Here is a 17,257-nt window from a genome sequence, read left to right on the forward strand (position 1 = left end):
ACGTCTTCATCATCCTCACTTGCAGAAAAGATTTCTCTCAAACCTTTAGTGTTCAAATATCAAGGTACTTTGAGGAAAACCCACTTTCAAGATGGACACTTCAAAATCAAAGACACCGAGCTTGGACACATTGACTAGAACACTTTCCTCACCATCTACAATAAGCCAAGAGAAAGATTCAGAATGGTGTCAGCACTCATCCAATGAGGGTTAGTCAATGCAATGTCACATCCTACTTCTGTACAATCTTCAAAAATTATCATGGCTCTCACCGAAAACTATGTCACTAAAGAGAAGGTTGTCAAGAGTGTCACAGGTGAGATAGTCCTGGACCTCTTGCCTCAAAACATTGAGAAAGTGTTCCACTTGCCCAGAGCTGATCCATATGTACACATATCTTATGAAGGAGCAGAAAGATGGTATCAAGAACATGAGAAGGAAGCCAAAGAGATAATCTAGTCATCAATTTTTATTGATAGAACACCAGTGGGCTGTAGAGTCAACAAAGTAGACATGGCCCAAGGATACATGAAGGATTATGTGGGATATGCCATCATGCTTTTAAGTAGTGTCATGTGTCTACTAGTAGCTAGACATCTCAATATTTGGATGGTTCATTTAATAGAAACCATCCGAACAACCAAGATACCAATTGACTGGGCCACAATGCTGAGTGATAACCTAGATGAGCAGTTGGAAGTTGTTAAGGCTGACCCCAAATTCTACATGACATCATATTTGGTGTACTTATTGGTGGCTAGAACAACTGACTACTTAGGACTTTACAAAAAAAGGTAGCATGAAAAATGTTAATGCATGGCCCTATGTGATATATCCTCAATTTGTAAAAAAGAAACTTTCAGATTAGAGAAAAGAGTACATGATAGTGAATGTCATCTTTATATTCACAATCATCCGATTTATAGAGGGTGATTATGCCAAATGGATGTCAGTAGAGGTAGTAGCGTGAATCATAAAGATCAATGCCTACTGCATTTAGTTCAAAACATTCACATACCTCAAGGTCGTAGGCACACAAGTGAACCTGAAGAAGCTCTTGAGATATCCATCAAATAGGTTCATTTTGTTGGAGATTGCCAGACAACTCACATATGCATATGATAGAGTAAGGAAACAACACAAGAAGACATGAGTATAGCCAATCAACATAGGTTCTTTCAAGGTCAAGCAAAAGTAAGACATCATGACCTTTGATTTAGAATGGGATCAATATTAGATGAGTACAACTCCCCTCACCCTTATTTTGGCAACATAGGGATGGTCATGCATCTGGAAACTAAATAGTTCGTACATGAAGATGCATTGGAGGATCACTAGATGAATGCAATAGATGACTATGATATCTAAATAAGGGATTATTGTAGAATGACTCTATATCTGGTAGAAAAGGCCTTGAAAATGAAGATCCTACTCAAGGTTATCGAGAAAGATACTGAAGATGTCTTGGATCCATTGTACAATCAAGACACAATCTATGATAGGTCGATCATGAATGCAACAATTGGCAGGGATGAGAATGTGGACATCAATGACAGATCTCGCCATATAGTCCAACTAGTGAGGGAATAGATCAAGAAGCCTTTCAAACTTGATCTAGTTCCACAAGTTGTTCCTCTACAAGCCACAACACGACTTATCAAGATGATGCAGAGAGGCTTAAGGTTCTAGCCAAAAAACCTTTAGTTAAGGTTCAATATTGAATCTTCCAAAGATTCTTTTCCTTGTTCTTTCACCAACACAAGCCTCCAAGGCTTCTCTACGAACTTGTCTCCTAGGTATAGTTGATTTGATGTGGACTCAACTCCCTCCTCAAGCACTAGTCCAACTAGTCCTCCTCCTAGAACCCTAACCCCTGATTAGGATCTTAACCTTCCTTAGAGTCTACAAACCATGTATATACTCCCCTTAGCCTTTCTAGCCTCACTTGTCACTTTTGGTCCCAACAAAACACTAAGAAGTTCCAAACACTTCACATAGGCTAGATAGGCCTATTGTCTATTAGGTCTAATGACCCTATTTTGACTCCATCCTTCTATTTTATCCAAAAAATCTAAAAAACCAACTTAGGAATCTAGTAGCTACCCCCTAGCACACCTAGAATCTAAACTTGCAAGGCTCTATGACACCCACAACCCTAATTAATACCAAGCCCTAGTTTTTAGCCTTAACATTAGGCCTTTGGTCTAGTCAGTAAAAAAAAATCTCCCCAACACTTAAAACTCCTCAACAAGCCTCCATTCCTTTTTCATATTCACCCTAACATCCTAGGGCTTCTAGGAAGGCACTGGTTTGTCTCAACACAATCATGGCTATTGCTCTACATTATCATTTGCCAAATTGTCCAGGCTCACTAATTCCCAATAGTCAACCTAAGGCTTTACTTATTGGCTTGGAATCCCATCAAACAAATTCAAAACACAAATTAAACAATATGTAAATATTCTAACCTATCACCCCCTTTGGTTTCATGCATTTTCCACTATGGGGTGATAAGGTTAGAGGCATTTTGTGCAAACAACATTGTGTACTAATGCTTAGACTAGTCAGCAAATAAAAGTGTGTAACTCTCAAACCTGAGCACTCCAACACCTAAATGAATATGAAAAAAAACTAGTAAAAACTAATCTACCAAGAAGATGAGTTGGATCCACTGTGTCAATCCATACAAGGCCATACAACCACTTGAGAACACAAAGAAACCTGTAGAGATGTTTGTACAAAATTGTCTCACATGCAAAAACTTAATGGTAATTATTCCAACCCTTCAAAATATCATCTACCATACTCTTATACCCAAGCATGGGTAGTTAAAACCTCCAAAAATGATAAATGCACTTTCTTGAAAAAATTGCAAAAGTTGCTCAAGCAACTTTTTGCTCACAAGAATTTGTGGGAAAATGGGTCCACCTAGGACCTTAGATAGAATACTTAGGATCTATTTGGCTAATCAAAGACCCTAATTACTCATCTCTTCCAAAATTTTCCCTATTGAGCAACTTTAGCTCAATGAGCAATGTTTCAAACAATTAAGGCCTAGTGATCATTTTAGCTCTTACAATTGGAGTAGTTGTCTTCCTAGGACATGTGGAAGTTATTGAACACACACTCACACCTAACTAACCCATTAATCACACCAAAAACTCAAATTTAGGGAGGTTTCCTACACCATAAAGGAAAAGGTGTAAAGGTTATAGTACCAACTTTCCCAACTCAATCCCCAGTGAGGCTGGAAATAGTTCATCCACATGAGGGGGAAGTTGAGTATATTGAAGTAGATAGAGGAGTGAAAAAGAAGAAAGGAGCAAAGGGTAAGAAACAAATAGCTCAGGCCCAGCCATCTCAACAACCACAGTAAAATCCTAAACAAGTGAAGCCTTAAGATGAGCTGACAACTCAAGTCTAAGAGATTGAGCAAGTGCCTCCACTAGGATAGGAACTGGAACTGGAACAAGAAGAGGAAGAACAAAGGGTGACACTAGTAGGTCAAGAGGAAGAAGCCTACCCCTTAGCTCCTAAAAAGGCTAGGGTTGATCCCACTATGGAAGGGACATGTAGGAAAAGATTGAAGAAAAAGAATACTCCTCCCCCACAGGTACCTAAAACCATTCCCAAAGTTGAAGCAAAAGAAGAAGAAGGGGAAAAAATTGAATATGTCCCCTTGAGTTAGAGAACTCGCTTGGCTAGGGCCAAAGAAGAGGAAAGAAGAAGAAGCTCCACTACAACACCACCATCTATGCCAAAAGAATCTATTTAGGTTACTACCTTAGAGGATGAGCAAAAATAGTGGATCACAGACATGGAGGGTCAAGAGATAGATTTCTTTGACCTCTCAATTTTTTATTTCATGCCAGTGGGCATTGAGATGATGGGGGGAAAGATACGAGACACTCCTACTAGTCAATCCCTAGGAGAGGACTAGAACCAATTACCACCTCTACCTCAAGGACCTATGGGCCTACCACCACTACCATCTTAGGATTTTTCATTCCTAGATAAAAGCTCAGCAATGCCACTTCCTCTCGTGATAAACTCAGAAGAACAAGCAACAGAGGAAGAAGAGTCCTAATAAATGCAATTCGATGAAGTATTGGAGGAGGGGCAAATATATGAGGAACCTCAACAAAATCCTCATGATACTGAGGTTGGGACCTTAGCCCAAGAAGGTACAAACTCAAACTAGCAATCTCTCTCAATGAGAAATGACTGATAAGGAAAGGGACCTATAGTGCAAACCCCCTCTTCAATCAAATATATGTCTCCAATATGCACTACACCTACTTGGCTAAAGAGGGAGGTCATGGTTTGACAAAAGAGGTAGATAAATGTAACTATTAAGGAGGGAATGGATGAGCTAGTAAAAGCCATCAAGAAGCCTGAGCCACCTACGGGTGATGCATGACCACTAGCCTTCATTATGAAGAACCATGATCATGATTTACTTGCACACATAGCCATCCCTCCTACACATGCTAACACTGAGGATTTGACTCTTAAATATTATAAAATCAAGGAGGTCCTATTAGGAAGGTCCATGGTAGATACCACCAAAGTATTGATTACTACAAGCATAAAATAGGTGTTCAGACACATGGATAGAGATGAGTCCAAATTGATACTATTGTGGAAACAAAATGAGCTTCTAAGAGGCTATTTGCATGGATTAGTGGGCCTAATAGACCTGGATCATCCAGAGATCACTCTTGTTGTGGTACTACAGAGAAAAGAGAAGGGGATTGTACAGATGGACTCATTTTTGGGAGCATGTCAACAATGATGTGATAATTTTGAGGAAAAGCGTGTGCAAATAATATAGGGCAATTTGAACTTGTTACACTACATTCAGTCAAGCACGGATAAATTGGTTTCCATAGTGAACCAAGATTTTGGGTTGATGGATGAGATACATACCTAGGCAAAAGACCTATAGATTTTGACATCAATAAAAGGTCAAAGGTATTGTATACTCATGGAGGTATATGCAACAGAAAAGCTTAATAAGCTCAACGATTGGATAGAGAAGATAGCAACCAATAATAAAGTCATGGAGGGACTACATAAGGATATTAAGAAATTAAGATACCATACTCAAGAGAAGATTTTGGAAGTAGAGAAGTATTACAATGCTACGTGCCTTGACATTTTTCAAGATGAGTCAAAAACCAAGCTCAATTTAGTGCAATTAGCACCCCAATAATTCAAAAGAACTTTCAAGGATGATTCATCTGATGAAGATATTAGGCAAGCATTTTAGATTGAAGAGGTATTGTTGGAACTAGACACTAAACTTGAGGATTTTGCAGAAACTTGTATGGAGGTTAGCAATTACCATCAAATAGTTAAAGATAAATATAGAGCTTTGGATTTTCCAAAGGCTACCCAAGTAATGGAGATCATAGAGAAATTCAAGAGCAAACATCTAAACAATGCTTTGGGATAAGGAAAGAAAAAATCCAGATGCTAGAAATTCAATTTTGACACTTGGGGAAAATTTTGGATTTTTGGAACCTGTCATCAAGGTGCGCAGGTGCGCTATTCACAAAGGTGGGTCAAATTTTTTGAAGAAGTAATAGTGCACCAATAGTTAACTGCTAGTTCCTAATTTAGAGCATTCCATGCACTTGAAACACATTTTGATGACAGTTCAACTCCTAGAAACACCCAGAGAAGGTCAAGCTTCCATTTTTAGAGCTTCCAGTAACTCTCAGATCCTCTTGCAACTTCCTTCTTCCTAAATACTTATTCTTTCATTGTTTTAAGTAATGTAAGGGCTCATGCACCCATTAATTGATATAAACAAGGGTGGAGACCTACTTAGCACCATTTAGAGAGTGAGACTATATATAATTAGATTTGTTTTATTAGTTTTTAGCATCTATTTGCATTTTAAGAGCTCTCACTCTCAACACAAAAATAGGAGATTTTTTCTTATAAATACATGGATGTAATATTTACTCCATGTCATTAGTTTGATGCAATAATATATGCTATTGGTGCTTTCATTCTGAGTGTAGTTATTCTTGCCAGAGTGTGTTATTTTTGTGAATGCATGTTCATGAATAATAATGAAGCCAATGGTTTTGTTGTGTTTATTTGATCGTGTGACCTTTTGGTTCTGGTGTTTGCCTCATGTTAACAAATTCCACTAACATACCGAGTTGGAGAAAAGATCACCTATTGTTCCTACATAGCTTCTTGTCTCACATGAGCACACTTTTCATGGCCTTGCGATTTGATGAGAAGTGAAACATCATTTGGGTATTATTGAGTTCCCATTAACAATTGCATCAGTGGAATTGAGGAAGTGCTGCTCTTATTTTCATCGATTTCCTGCCCGATCTTTTTGATGATTTAACTCGCAAACATTTTTTTACCATGGTTTATGTCCATTAATAATTTCCCTTTCAAGTTATTTGCTTCAATCTCTTGTTACCTTGTCTTTTTTATTTGATTTTCTATCACTTGGTTAAAATAGGAATTCATGTTGCATCGATAAATTACATTCATCGTAAAACAAAAAATATCAAAAAATTATTTCTTTTGTGATTACATTTCAAAATAGAAGATCAAACATCTTATCTAAAATTGGTCAAACTAAAAAAAGCTTCCTCATGAACATACACATTTATCTTCAATTGAGCGGATTCTAGTTGGTTGCAAGATCACCCAGAACCTTGGAATTGATCCTAGATTAGTTTTTCAAGAGAGAAGTTCAAAAGGATTCATGTCATTAAGCCTAATGAAAAACTACAACTCAAAAAAAGTGATGCTATAAGCACTTAAGCATTTGAGGTCATTTTGCGACCAAAAATTGCAACCAAGTTTTTTAAATGGGCAAATTTTTGTTTTTTTTTAATAACTAGCCCGTGTTGGTCGCAATTGCGACCAATTAGTTTTGTTGGAATTGTGACACACAGGGAAGCATAAAAAAAAAAAAAAGGGCAAAACATTTCATTTGGCTTTTGCGCGAGGTTCATTTGGCTTTGGCGTGAGCGAGGGTCTCCATCAACATTGGCTCTGCTACAGATCATTGGCTCTGCTACAGATCATTTTCATCTAGCTTTGGCGCGAGGGTCTCCATCAACATTGGCGCAAGGGCACGTCTTGGCGTGAGGGCACGTCTAAAATTTTGAGGAGTTCCATGTGATTCCATTAGTATCCTGCCTACGGCAAGAACTAATATGTTTGCATTTCAAAGAAACAGCTTTTATCTCTAAATTTTTGATATTTTACTTGAATTAGATGGTTGCATAGGCATTTATAAGAAGCCAAACAACATTACATAAATCTTTGAAGAGATTGCTTCTCATAGTATTGGGGAACAAATGTGTTGGGTGGCAGGCCACAACACTCATAGTTGAATGCCATTTACACCGCACATATTTTTCCAAATCTTTTATTCAACAAGACCACATCACACACCATAATAAAAATGGACCTTCCTAAAACTTATTCAATATCTCAATTATATAGCCCATGCAAGACATTGTTTAACATCACAGTCAAAACGGTCATCATGTGGTCAATCTTTCAACTTATTACCGTATACTACGGGTATGTCTATTGAGGAAATGATTGGAAAATTGCACAGAAAAATGTAAAAAATTGTATAAAACATGGGTGAGTACATAAATCTTAAAATGGTGAAACTAAGGGTAGAGATTTTAGGGAGTCAAAGAGATGTTTAGTGACATGATTAGCTTCCGGCATAGATCAAATTACATAATTAGGGATAAGGATTGTAGTCTGTAACTCTTTTTTGGGGCATCCTTTTTATGATATGCAGTGTATCATCTCATTAGATTCTTCACTCATACTATGCGACTTTCCACGAACTGCCTATCTGGATTATGTTCATGATCTCAACTATTAGGGGAAACTCTGCACACTCTATCTTCTCTCGATTGTGTAGGGTTCTAGAATTTTGAACACTTTTGATCTCCTTATGGCTTGAAGAGCCTTATCTTTATCAGGTCTTCTTCCTTTGAAATGGATGTTGTCTGAATTGACACTAAGCTTCTTATCAAATGCAATTGGCTACTTTGCATAATTCACACTAATAGAAATAGCAACACCAACTACTTGTTACTCTGCAAGGAAAAAGTGAGCATCTTTTGCACCCCTTTCACAACTTTCATGCAATCTTTTGTGTCTGTTACAAAGTGCACTCCACATTTAATGAATCATCTTGATAGAAGTCCTCTCCTTGGAAAATAACAAGATTTTTCATTCTTGAATAGGGCTTGGCTACTATTCTATTTATCCCAGGAATGCCATGTAAAACTCTCTGCCATATACTGACATATTTAGGCTGTATTGTGTTTTTTAATGGACACTTTTAGTGGATTTCTACCAAGTCACTACTTTAAGAATATGCTCTCTTTCGTCAAGATTACTTTCTAGGACAGTTACTAAACTTTTTATGTCAATACTTCAATTAGAAATATGCTCTTGTTCAACAACACAAAATCTGCCTTGTCTTCATAATTTTGTAAAGTTCTATGATGCTCATCTTGCAAAATCAACCTTGACATTTTTAAAAATTCATTGAAATATAGTGCATATTCCTTGTTTCTTGTATCATATTTCATTATTCCACAAAGTTTTGCTCATGATCAAAATCATACAATTACATAGCCTGACAGTTCCTTAAATCAAATTAGCATACATATAGAAAAAATGCAAGAAGATGGCAGGTTGTGAAAGCAATCATATAGGGCTGCAACGTGGGCGGCCTATATTAATCCTTGAAACCTGCCATCTAATTCTTGTCATTTTATCTGGAGAAATCTTTAATTCCACCACCTATTCAGAATTTGTAACTACATGCCAATCAGGACAAAACAAAATTCTTAATAGAAAGTAAGGTCACTATGGTAACATTTTTCAATGCCAATTTTATAAATTCAATTGTGTTTATTTTTAATTTTAAGACTTTAGACCACTCATTTGTTTTTTCAATTTAAGACTGCCAAACACTTTAGTCATTCAAGTTCCTCAGTGTAGCCACTCAACATAGACACAAATCTATAAGTACAATGGACCAGTGAAAATTTGAACCTTGATGACAACCTCACCTATCTATTTTGACCCAGCTCTAAATAGATCACCACAATGTCAATTAATATTTACTTTAATATATTTTTATTATAGTAATATATTATAAGAAAAAATTAAATCTTTACAAAAAAAAATTAATACCAAAATATTTCTTATGAAAAAGATATAGGCTAGTGTAAATGTAAAAAAAATTAACTAAATTTTTCAGATGTTAAAACTAGCACATATGTGAATTTAAAAGATTTATTTATATAATCTATTAATATTTTCTTTAAAATTTATCTCGACTCCAAGGAAAAAGCTAAGGAGTGAGCAAACATAAATTTGAGTGGTAAATGGATCCACCTAGGATTCTATTGGAAGCCAAAGTGGATGCCCGTATTGCTGTTCTTTTTACTAAAATAGATTCAAAATTCATAAGCTTGTATTAGATAAAAGGGAAAACTTTATACAAATTGTCAAAAACCTGTGACTGTCAAATACAAGGCCTTTGATCATTTCTGTCATAAACATTCAATAGAAAAATCTCTTGTCCATAAGTTTTGGCTTCCTTACACTTACAGACACCTCAATTCTGATTTATATATCTGAATTAAGAATCATGAAAATTAATTATAGTTCATAATTTTTTTCTACTTTCTGAGATCTATATAATTCTGATGATGGGTGTGATTTCAAAAATTGATAAAAGCAATTTGAGACAATCAAATTAAATTGTAAATTTTTCATCTTGGAAATCTTAGATTTGAATCTATTAAAACTTAATACATAATAACAAAAACATTTATAACAAAATCTACCTGAGCTTTGAAGACAAGTGGTTCATAGTAAACTGACAAATCCTCAAAATTGAGTATAGAAAGACTTTCAGGCCACTCTCCAGATAGAATCTCTTCCACAATCTCAATCCTCTCCTCTCTTTCCACTTCCACACTTTTACTTGAACTCACATTGAATGCATACCTCACCTGACCTCTTGATTGCCTTCTCTTCCTTTCACACTGAGATACTTGTGTTGGTAATAATGGCAGTGCAACAAATGCTACACACTTCAATTTCACTGCATTTGCCAAAGACATTGGTTGTTCCTCTCTACTTTATTATACTCAATTCAATATCTCTTGCATTTTGACATTTATATAGCAAATTAAATGGGCCAAACTGAAATAAATGAAAGCTAAATGGTTTCAAAATTCAACTTCATTTCGTGCAGATATACATTGAATCTTATCTTATATGTGGGTCCATTTTAAGACACATGTCTATACATTGGCAAAGATTTGGAATGCCTTGGCACATTCCTCTGAATTATTGTGTAGTGGATAAGATGGACTAAGCTATTAAAAGAGATTGATGGTAAATTCTGTGGACTCTGATTTGCATGAAACAACTGTGTATTACAAGTGGCTTCTACAATGGAGGACAAACTGTTTTTGACTCTTGTAAAACAACTGGCTTCTATCATGGAAAGTGGGGAAGCTAAATTTTAGGGGCTTCAAATGAAGCCAAAACTTTGAATGAAGGTCCCAAGGGGCTTCACTTGAAGCCTCCATGCCGATATTGGTGTGGGGGCTTTGAATGAATCTTAGGGCTTCATTTGAATTTGACATGCAGACCTCATTCATACTCCTAATAACCGATCAAAAAAGCTTTTAAATCCAACATTTTTTCTTTTTTGTCCCATGGTTTCATGTATGAGTTGGTGGACTAGGGCGCTAAGAGGGAAGTCGGTAACATCATACCTTGCATCAGCATCTTCGTCTATGGTGCAGGAGCACCTAACTCTTATGAAGTACAACTCAACAACTGTTTGACAAGCTTTAATAGTTGACATGTAATGGGTGATTGGTGTCAGGCTACTGCGTATGCATTAATCCCGATCTTGAATGCAAAAGAAACTGTGAATTCACTAAATAGGGTCAAACTTATTTTTGTTGATTTAATAGATTTGATTTGAGAATGATGGTCTAATGATTTGAGAGAAAGAGTTGAGAGACAGATGGAGAGAGAGATAATACAAGTGATAGAAAGACTCCTAGATAATATTCTTGAGGACAATGTGTATTATAGTCCTTACCATGTTTTCCTTTGATCTACCAAAAGGATGGTGGCGTCTTGCAAATGGCATGGCTCTTTCTACCACTTTTATTATCTCTCTCTCCATCTGTCTGTCCATTCTTTCTCTCAGATCATCTGACCAACATTCCCAAATCAAATCTTGACCCTATTTAGTGGATTCACAACATAAACTTCAAATGCTTCTCCTATCAAATATGAAGATTTCACAATAGCTAAGAAACATAATTGTAGGCATCATGGTCACATTTTTTTGGAAACGTAAATGGGTTGTGTACCCAAGCAATGCAAAGCAACTTCCACACCTTCGATTCCAAGTTGAGTTCATCTGTAAGAATGATCACTTGCCAACAGTTGCTGAATACATCTATAGCTCATGAATACAAGGTCCTCCAACAAATGTATTCAACAACTGTTGGCAAGCGATCATTCCTAGCTCATGAATACAAGGTCCTCCAACAAATCTATTTAACAGATATTGGCAAGTGATCATTCCTAGCTGCTTTTGTTTTATAAGGTTTGTCTCAATCCCAATAGGTTGTAGTTTCATTTTCTAGATGCACTTCGTCGCTTGGGTATACAACTCAATTACATTGATTCCAAAAAAATGTGACCATGATGCTTACAATTATATTTCTTAGTTGTTGTGTCCTAAGATCCCTTGTGACCCTTTACGACCATTTATGATCCCTAAGAATAAATCTTAGAGCTCTTAAAATGTCGTAAAGGGTCATAAGAGACTCCTAGGAGGGGCCATGATGAGCTTCCACCTTCACGTGGTTGGCCCTGTTAAGTAGAGAATGCTATAGTTTTCACAAAACAAAGAGAAGCTCAATAATTTAAGGTCTTAGTCCAGAGACAAATTAAATTAGACTTATTATCCAAAACACATAAAAAACATGCACATAAACATGGTAGGCACTAAATAGAGATAGTTGGAAGAGAATTAAAAAAAAGATTAAGGATTATGTTATTTTAAGAAATATTTAAATAACAATTATAAATTGAGTTAAATCAATAAGTATTCATTTCTACCTTTTCCAATATAAATTTAAATATTGAATGGTCTCTCCTTTATATCTTAATCCTCCAATACTCATAACTCTTTATTTCATTCATTTTGATCATTCACTAAACTTAATTAAATTATAATTATATTACATGTTATTTTAATTTTTTATATTTTTACTTTATATTTTTATTATTGAATGTCATGTCAAAAAGGGGACATTATAGTGAGATGCATTACAATATAGCAAAATAACAAGAACATTATTGAAACAAATTGATACAACATTCAGATTATAAAATCAGACTACTACAACAACACAAATTAACCTAATAGAAAGCATAGAATACCATTCCCACAATGACCGAACATTTACCCACTGAACTACATCTCTTCTAAATAATGTAAGATGCTGATAACACATTGAGATTGCCATCACACATGTCAAATTACACTGATACACACTAAAAGCCACCCCAATCAATTGTAGCTAACATCTGGATGCACACTTATAATTGATGTCAATCAGAATACTGAAGCTCTGGAATAGGGCATAGTGGCTGCTGATACAACAGGTACAAACTCATAGAAAGCTCACCAGATTCACCAAAGTCTACATTGTAGAACCAGAATCAGTATGCAAAGAACATTAACAAATGAAGTAAACATTCACAAACCAAAAACTAAATTCACATATATGCTTAGACTAAGAAAGAAAATAAGAAGTGCAAACCTCACAAGAGAAAACACTCCATGCTTTCTTGATTCTGTAGATGTGTCCTTTTGCTATGGATGTATGCTAAAGATGCTCAAAAGCTGCTTCAATGGAGATGGGTAATGGCAAATTGGTAGCTTTGTGAGCTCTCAATTTGGCATTATAAGGGTATGGTTGATGGCTTTGGTTCTCAAAATAGCATGGTAACTTTAGCTCAAAGATTGTTGATGAAATGGCTTGGGATGGGATTCAATTTATAGGCTAAGGGGTAGAGGGATGGAGGGCTTAGATGCAAGGATGGGAGATGGTTAAGGAGGGCTAAGATGCACTCAAAGGGGAGCACATGGATTGTGCTTGTTTAGCACCAATGGGAAGGTGACACTTGTCACAAGGAGGATGAGTGTGAGAGGGTAGGGTTAAGGGTTGGTTAAAGTCATGATGAGTGGGGTTGAGTATGTAAGAGGGGTGTAAGAGGAATGAGTGTGGAAGAGGGAAGAGTGTGGAAGATGGGTGTAAGAGTCATGAGTGGGTTTGTAAGAGTCTTTATGTTTTGTAAGAGCACTCATGACTTGGAGGTTGGGATTTTTGAGGGAAGACTTTGGTTTGGTTTAGGAAAGTCTTAAACTTGTTTAAGGAATGTGACAACATTAGGGGGTGGATTAGGCTTGGGTTTAGGATTAGATTAGGGATGTTAGAGATGTGCAAGTGGATGGCATTAATGAGGGTGGGTGAGTTAGTGGCTAAGCTTGGTTAGCATGGGTGGATGGGGTGGATTAGGCTAAATGGAGGATTAGAGATAGGTTAGGGGTTTTTGAATTTGAGGATTTCATTTATCAAATAGATTTATTTAATAAATGGGGATTTTTGGAATTAGATAGAAGAATAGGATTTAATTGATAAATAATAGATTATTTGATTTATCAATTAGGACTATAGATGATTAATTAAATTAATCAACTAGGGGATGACAAAGGATTAATCAAATAGAAATTTAATTAATAATGCCTTTTTAGATAACTAAATAGGATTACTAAAATAGTGTAATCAAATTTAGGTGTCTACATACATAACTAAGACTTAGCATCAAATGTTCTCCCTAGGCACCTCGAAACCACCAAATATTGGCCCCAAAATAGAAGCCCTTCATCTTCAAGCTCTCACATACTTGCTCCACTTGGTACAACACCCCATAAAGGTCATCTATTCACTTTCAACTTGGACAACCTACAATATGGTCTTTGTATACAATTCATTTTTTGTCGTTTCATTATATGGTTTGAACAAGTGTGGAAAAAAATCATTCTCGATTCTAGACGTAACATCCTTATTATTCGGATTGCTTTCTCTCGGGAACGTTCGTTAAGATCAGTTCCCTACTATTTGAAGGGGAAGGGTTGGGAACGTAAAGAGTAAAAGGGACTAGAATGTTTCTAATTAGAAGGGAAGGGCCCTATAGGATATTCATGAGAAAGGGAAGAATTTGATAATTAGATTCACCCGCTCTTCCCTTCCCTGCTTACATCAACTCGAATAATAGAATAATAGGGCTCCCACCCCCGCATGTTACCCCATATTATAGGCGAGAATCGAGCCTACTATTCTATTATTGAGGGTAGATATAGAGCAATTTTCTGTTCACCAATCTATGTTAAACTAATCAGCAAGGTCACTTTCCTAATACTTTATGAACTGGATGCTATTCGCAAGGTTAGTTTCCTAATACTCACTATAGTACTTGCTATTCAATTGAGATAGACACAGCTCATTAGTTTGTTTGTATTCTCTTTGGATTTTGTTAAAGAAGATAGCTGAATGCTATATGATGAACTAAAAGTATGTGGTTTCAACAGGCTTGTGCATCTCTTGAGCCAAATTACTAGCCCTAGTGACATTTGTTGTTGTTCAAAAGCGGCACCATACTAGACTATTTGCAAACAACCATGCAGATAGGCATTCTATAGATAGACTTGGGAACATCTTGCCAAGTCTTCAGTACATAATAAAGAAACTAAATTTCATAAATTGTTTTTTTGATAGTCGATTTGTTTAAATATAGCCCATCAAAAATTACTTAGTACATCTCATCTTTTTTCTGCACAGGAGCTTGCAGTTCTGAAGAATCTGATAGCGAAGAATTTGAAGAAGATATTGTAGAAAAGGTATATTTGGTGTTCTTTTTAAAGTGAAAATGTGACTGGAAATTTTGTATATTGTCATATTTCACTTGCAGAAAGGTCAAATTGTAAATAGAGGTGAAGTTGTATGGATTTAAGTTTCTTCTTCATTATTTATAATGCTCTCAATTCCTCCTTTGTAGCTATAAAAATACTTGTTTATTTTCACCTTTCCGGATACCCTTTACCAGGTTCTTCAAGATTCCAAAATATCTTGGGCTGACCCCACTCCAGCATGTCCTAACTCCTACTTGGTTCAAAGACCTAACTCCTTTTTATATGTGTCTTCCTCTTACTACTCCATCTGCAGGTTGCAAACAAATCATCCTTCTTCCACCAACAAGTCATTCCATTCAAGAAAGACCATGTCTGACGATATTAATGCACAAAAAAATAGGGAGGCAATTTCTAGACTACGGTCTAACTTAAAAAGAAAAGGTGATGGAAAATGTTATTCTCCTTGCAAAATGTGTAAGGGCTTAAAGACTCGAAGATATCTAATCACAATAGCTGAGCAACATTGTAGGCAACATGGTCACATTGAAGGGGGAAACGAGTATCGCCCATTGGTATGTATTTTAATAGTTTATAAATTACATGAGACATAATTTGATGATGACATCATGGTCATGGTTAATATAAGGTCATCATTTTCATATAGGTCAACATCCCTGAGTTTCATGTTATGGACCATGACAATTCGGAGAATGCGATTTTCCAAACGAGGGAACATGGAGGTGTGAATATTGAAGTAGAAGGTAATGATACCATGGAAGAAGATCAAGATGATGAAGATCACAATGATCAAAATGATCACGATGATCAAGATGATAATGATGATGATGATGATGGTGATGATGATGCAGAGTTTGATGTACCTTTACTTGAGAAGGCAGAGCAACCCCTATATGAAGGCTCCAAAACAACTCTTCTTGCCACTGTATTGCTATTGATGAACTTGAAGGTAATGAATGGTTTATCCAATGTAGCAATGACACGTATGTTAAGGTATGCCATCTTCTTTCATTATTTTACTCGTAGTTCCCTTACAATTAACATTGGGTTCGTGTAGCAATTAATATTCTTTAAATTAAGAAATTATATTTTTGGTCACAGGTTGATAGGTGAGTGTTTGTTACCACCATCAAACATTCTACCTCACTCGTATCGAGAATTATCTGCCATCATGAAAGATATTGGAATGGAGTATCAAACAATACATGCATGTCCGAACGATCATATTATATATTATAAATAGCATGAATTTGCAACACAATGCCCTACTTGTCATATCAGTAGATATCAATAAGATTGATTAACAAAAAAGGTGCCTCGCAAGGTTCTTTGGCATATTCCCATTATTCCACGTCTGCAATGATTATTCAAGTGCAATAGCTTGGCACAATTTATGGATTACCATGCACACAATAGAAGTCAAGATGACATTATGCGAATGCCTGCAGATGGTTCGGCATTTAAGGAAATAGATGAAAAATGGCCACACTTTAAAGAAGAACCTCGTAATCTCAGTCATCTAAATTAATTTATTATTACTAATCCATCAAATGGTCAAAATAATTATGTAATGTTTTTGCTCATTCAACTAGGTAAGTACCAAGTCAAGGATATCAATGTATACATTGAACCCCTTATCGACGAGTTGGTGGTGTTATGGAATGGGGTTACTATGTATAACCTTTGTAGACCAATAGGACAAAGACAATTTCAATTTCATGCAATGCTTGTATGGACAATACACGATGCCCCTAGGCTAACACATTTTTGTGGTATGTTCTCTTCTTGACACCTCTTTTTTGGTATGTCAAAGTTAACACATTTAATCCAATTATACACGATCTTGTAGGTCTTCAGACAAAGGGTAAATTTGCATGTCTAGTTTGTGGTCCAAAGACGAAATCCTGTCATTCAAAAAGTTTAAGAAAGCAGGTGTTTGATGAGAATAGACACTTTCTGCACAGAAATCATAAGTACCGAATTACCGAAAAACATCTTTTCAATGGTCTAGAAGAGACTACATCAAAGCCACAGAGAATGACACCTCGCCTATGGAAGTTGGCATACAATAAAATAAAGCGTCGAGGTCATGTCATTCCATTTGATGTTTTTTGTTTCAAATTTATATTTTGATATTGTGTTTTGTTTACTGATGATGTGATTGATGGTTGTGAAGGTCGTCAAGACATC

Source organism: Cupressus sempervirens, chromosome 10 (genome assembly GCF_028749045.1).
Source record: "Cupressus sempervirens isolate cs-2001-9-10 chromosome 10, ASM2874904v1, whole genome shotgun sequence".
In the NCBI taxonomy this organism is placed as follows: domain Eukaryota; kingdom Viridiplantae; phylum Streptophyta; class Pinopsida; order Cupressales; family Cupressaceae; genus Cupressus; species Cupressus sempervirens.